We start from the raw sequence: 6,026 nt of genomic DNA, 5'->3' as shown, positions 1-6,026 counted from the left end.
GGGGGACATTCTCCGCCCTGGCCGCAGCATAAATGCAAAACACATCCCAAGTTGATCTCTTGTCCATCATCGGGCTGGGAGGCATGCCGCGTAAATAGCTCCTGGTCCTCCAAACTGAGACCTCGGGTAGCACAATGATGCTCAACCTGGCCTCTTATCTCCATAGGACCAGCAACAGAAACCGAGGCCATCAGGCCAGAAACAAGAAGGGGCAGCATCACCATGATGACGAACTTTAACGCATGTAAGTAAACCCAGGAAACAGGAGGGTTATATCAAGTCAAGAAAAAAATACACGTAATATCAAGGGGGGAGAAAAGAGTGTGAAAAGAAACACGTCTCTTGGACCTGCTTAGTTGACGCCCTAGCACACAGTTGTCAAAACAAGAGACAGGCTTCTTAAATATAATCAAACAATCATGACAATAGACCAAATGTCAAAGCCTTGGTAATCATTCAAATGGCTATCCATGATTCGCGCTGTCGGGGCATTAAGTCGCTGGATGGACTAGGTTCATGATGCAGGCTCCAGAGCTCAGCTGCATGAGCCTCAGATTTGGACTTTGGGCTTGAGTCTTGGGCTCCCCAGGTGCAAACGTCTCACAGGATCTAGGAATGAGCCACAAAACCCACCTGATTAGGCCCAGCGTCGTGTTTCAGAAATGACATTGTTAACCCGGCCACGGGTGGTTGACGCTGAATTGTATTACGTGCAAATCATCCATTTTGGTTACGTGTCAGTGTGTGATTTGTAGTATGACAGCTAGCGTTAAAGTGGGACTGCATTTAACGTTGAAGCTTAAGCTCAGGCGTATTTATGCGGCAACAGCTGGGCGACGATACATATGCCTCTTCATGCCTACAAGAGGACGACGTCCGTACGACTACAAAGAAAAAACCTGGTGTCACCCGCAACTCGTGCCAGCTCCAATTAGCCACCGTCCTCACCGTGCACTTCTTTTTCCCACATTACACGATGAGACTGGCAGCTTTTGCTCTAGTTCCGCAGTTTGTGTTTGCTTTCGCACACCCCACCGAGGTAAAACGAGCGGCGACAAAACTTCTATGGATGAATCCAGTTAACTGTCCTGCTTTTAACGAAACTTGCATGGGAACAGAAGTTTTCTGCTCTATGATGCAAAATAAAGAGGCTTGCCTCGCCGAAAGGCAGTCCAAATCTCGAGCTGATTTGCGCAAGAATGGGCTGGAGACGACTGGAAAATTATAGCCCCAGGTGTACCGCAATTCCGAGCGCGCAGGGCTATGACCTGAAATTGTCAAACACTTTGTCGAGGTCATATATTCCTGGGTTGCATGAAGAACTTATGTATACATTACCGGCATATTGACTAAGGAAAGGACGGGCAACAAATGACGATTTATATTAGGAATTACGTTCGCAATTATCCAATTTCTCAGCATCACAACAACTCAGCAAGTGTTACTGGCTGCTTCCGGAGGCTCTAGATTAGCCCCATGTGTAAAGCAGTTAATTTCGTCTAGAGATGTGGTCACGGACTTGAGGCGAGAAACAAGGTTGCGTTCCTTCTTTGCTCAGCTTGTAAATAGACAGTCTTACGACAGCCACTTGTCGATTGCGTCGCGTTGCCGGTTTTAATTTTCGGGTCTTCTGCCTGTATTCCCTTTTTTCATTTCAATATAAAGCAAAGTTCCCCTCTTGTCATCAAATCAACATGTCTAGATATTGTGCCTCAATTCCAGTCTATCCAAGTCAAAAGCTCTGTCGGATAATACCTCTGCAGACTGAAGTTGCAGAATTTGGTGTTTTGAGAGAATTGGCAAGTGGGAGACAGGTACCTTTATCTCTATCGCCTTTGAGCGCGAGCCTTTTGGATCAATAGCTGAAGGAGAGACAGAACAACAACAATCAATATTTATAAGAAAGAAGCTTAGACAGTGAGTCCCATAACGTGACATGTTAAGGATCAGCTAGGACTAAGAGTACTATGACAATTTATGGTGCCTATTTACTACGCGGTTCGATGGAATGCACGCAAATTCCCGGTGAGCCCTTTCGGTGTCTCTGTTAATTTTACTTATAAACGGATTGAACTCCCTGCCATTGGTCCATAATCCCGATCTACACCGTACCCGTCTTACGCTGCTGAGGAGGACTCATGTAGCTGCCCATGCTGCTGCCTACAAGCCGGAATCGTAACACTCTAGCCCTTTTTCTCCAACGGATTTCTGAGAGTCGGCTTACGGATTGAGCTTGGTTTGCTGTGGGCAATCACGCACTGTGCTATGGCGGGATGACAATTGTGTCACGTTATAGACTTATTGTTAAATAAGTTCCTTCACAAAATCATTGTTCTTCTTGTTTTTTGAGTCCAACTCTGTCTGCGATCGTCTGTTTAATACCGGAAAACTTCCTTTCGTCCGAATCCGTTCTTCAGCTAAGTCTAGTCATGCTAACTGACATTCTGACAGTTGGAAATCACAAGAAGTGCGCTTGTACTATCATTAGAGGCAGTTCTATCCTTCAATAATAATGTTCAACTAAATATCTGTGTAGGTAATGTGCTTGTCTATTGGTTCATCGTTCCGTTCAAATAGTCGCCCAATTTCGCTGTTACATGTTCATGCAAAGAGCCTCAGTATGCGACATAACAAAATTTGGCTCTTCTGTGTCACAATATGTTTTATTTTTTATTTTTCTTTGAAAAAAAGCGCGCAGAGGGATTACAAACACAGGTCCCTCCATCAACCCTTAGCCGCACATGTCTCACTCAGATCTCCAGCAGTGATTAGGCCTTTAATTGCAGGTAAAACATCCGGTCTCTCTTCGTGAAGATGTGTGGTCAATGTGGGATGATTGATCATCATCGGTTCGTGTGGGTCTCGCTCGAATAGTTGAACGTTATTGGAAACAAGCTTACATTGTGGGAAAACCGAACCCCAGAATCGACCCACTCTGATGCTAAGACTTTTGACGGCCGATTGTGGGGCAAGGGCTAGATACACGATGACACACTTGAATTACTACTGAGGCTATGATTGCCACATTTCCTAGAACGATAATTTTGTACTGACGCTGGGTGTGTCAGTATCGTGAAGTTTCCTGTCTCCATGCACAGCACCTCAACGTACGTACGTATGTACAACGCTATAGGACGCAAAGTACATCACTACTCAAATTGAATGTTTGATGTAACGTGTGACACTCCTAAAGTCAGACCGGACAATCGTTCGACCATTTATTCTTGAGCTGCGGTCTAAAACAAGGTTAAAATCGACTCACGTTTTGATCTGCATTATCATGGGTCCACAGCGTCTGGCATGACAATCGCTCAAGACCTACCCTTGAGCTGTGGTCTAAAATAAAGTTCAACTGTATTGGCGATTTAGTCAGCAATATCATGTAATAGAACAGTTGTGCAATTTCCGTCGGCAAGAGTGGACATTAACGATCTCTGTCATACTTTTATTACTTGCTGAAAATGGAGGACAAAGTTGTGTTCTAGATGAAACTTGTACGGATGTGCAGCGGTCACGTCTTCCCTATTTGAAGTACGAAAGTTGATTACCAACATGTTGTTTCATATGGCACGTCAGTGATCATTCATCATTTCCCACAATATCCCCAAAGAGGGGGAGGTTTACAAACTGAGGCGGCTGAGTTCTGCGCATACGCAATAAATAGCTTAGACCCATTGCCCCACGACGAGAATTGTATAATCTCAAAACCTTGCATTTTGGTTTAGTTGTTCAAAATGATTAATGTTTCTGGTGATCATAATCACCTGGTGGAACCGTTTGCCACTGAGACTGATGCGTCCTCATATATACCACCATCGTCTATAGGTGACAGTTACTTATTCAGTTTCGCCAGTGGCTGTTTGGATGACAAGGTATCCGACCCCTGTCTTCTAAGGGTTTTACTCTCATTGCGTTGCTGTTTGGCCTACATACGTTAGGAGCACACTCCGCGAAGAACTTTTGTACTAGCGCTCTGTTTCTGACGAGTCAATCAAAGGCTGATCATCCTAAGACTACAACAAACGAAAGCCTGATCTTCAGTCACGACAACGAATCCTCTTCAAGTCCAGCACAAGACCATGTTATCCCATGCCACCTGTTCAATTCAATCACTAATACCTTCGGCCGCACACAGTCGCGCTGTTGTGAAGCTATTGCTAGCAAAATAGGCTGGGACGAGAATTCTCGTTTATTGATCCCATGTTCCTGTCAATCAGAGGACCCCACGAATTACAAGCCGACTGAGAAAGATAAAAAGTCATCAGAAGACAAGAGAAAAAAAAGACAAGCGCAGAACCGGGCTGCGTAAGTATATCTCCATCCCTCTTTCTCGAGTTGTAGGCTACTCATGGCAAACCTCATTACTTATATTATGACTGTAGGCAGCGTGCATTTCGTCAGCGGAAAGAGAATAAGGTGAGAGACCTGGAGAGGCGGGTGGCGGAATTAGAAGAGTCTACAAAAGAGAAGCTATTAGAAAACCAGCAACAGAAGCATCAGATACGAGATTTATCGATCAAGAAGCAAATTTTTCGAGCAGTTTTAGCCACAGACGGTCATCATGGTGCAAGCCTTTTTGGCAGCATGGTTTTATCGCTCTTGGAAGCAGCCGACAACGGTAGTAAAGTAACGCAGCCAAAAGGTGCTATCGGGGCTAACGAAAAGCTTTCAGGCTGGGAAGAGCGGGCAATCCGTCTTAGTCGTATTTACGACTCAAATGGCATAAAGAAACTGGAAGAATGGGAGAAGCATAGGCTTATGCTGTCGGAGGAGAAAATTATTAGAGAGTTGAAACAGATTGATGGTGTCAGTGATGAGCTTCTATAGCTGCGAAGGCAGTGAGAACAACGATTCTCATGGCCCACAGCGCATACCACACGGCGGTTTTATTAAAGCTCAAAATAGTCTTCATGAATAGGCAATTGATACGGGTGCTGCTCGTGCCACGCCCCCACTTTTTAGGTTCCGTCTTCGCCTGCACCCTCAAACAGGGTGCTGACCACCAAACCGAGCCATTTTCTACGGTGTGTCTGGTGGCTTAGAGCCCTTTTACCCTTCGGATTGTCTTCGTTAATGCGATTGCAGTCTCTTAGAGCAAGTAGTATTGTGAGCCAAGCGAGGCCGCATGCTAGCATTGTAAACAATTGAGTTTAACATTACAATCATACGACAAGAGCCATCAATGACACTTTAGCACGCCCCCCCCCCCGGGGGGTGTGGTTGATTGCTAGCACCTTGGCTCGTCTGACTCAAGCATCCCACTGTAAATCTCAGTGGGTGCTCAGTGGGGTGTGTAGGCAACCCTTTCATGCTTTATTGTCGTCTGTTCTTGATCCTGTCCTCCTCCCTTTTACTTGGTCAAGCGTGTCGCGCTGTGTTGGATTGACACTGAGGAGCGACGTATATGTGTCGGATAATGCCTCTGTAGACTGAAGTCGCAGAGCTTGGTGTGATGGCTGGATGTCATAGCGTCGGCTATCATGACTAAACTTAGCCGAAAGTTAGATTCGGACGAAGGGAAGTTTTTTTTTGGTATTAAAAAGAGAGCTGCAGACTCCGTCTGCAGCTCTCGCAAGAACAAGAATAATGATTTTATCAAGAAGCTTAGTAAACATGAGTCTCATAACGTGACAATATGGCACATAGATTGATGGCTACACTGTTGGACAATTCCACCGGGCGTTATGAGTACAACAATCAACAAGATTCATAACTCATCGTGAATCGAGAGAATCCCGGTATATCTCACATGTTGTGACACGCTCTTCTATGCACTCAACCGGTAGGGTGCAAAGTTGTTAGATACACTCGAGTTCTCTCGATTCACGACGGGGTTAATTAATTGCCTATGAGCCCAGAATTGGTTTCTCGCCCAAACCCATTGCGGGCCTACGCATAAAGCACAAGCATGTCTGCGACAACGAACTGGCATGATTCTTGTAAGGTATACGCGGCCCCGTGTAGATACAATATATATAATAAAGCTTACGCGCGTACACGCACTCAGAGTTGCAATCCACTCCACT

Source organism: Metarhizium robertsii, assembly GCF_000187425.2.
Source record: "Metarhizium robertsii ARSEF 23 chromosome Unknown MAA_Scf_3, whole genome shotgun sequence".
Taxonomy (NCBI): Eukaryota; Fungi; Ascomycota; class Sordariomycetes; order Hypocreales; family Clavicipitaceae; genus Metarhizium; species Metarhizium robertsii.
The sequence above is the reverse complement of the archived record's forward strand: the minus strand, read 5'-3'. Positions refer to the sequence as shown.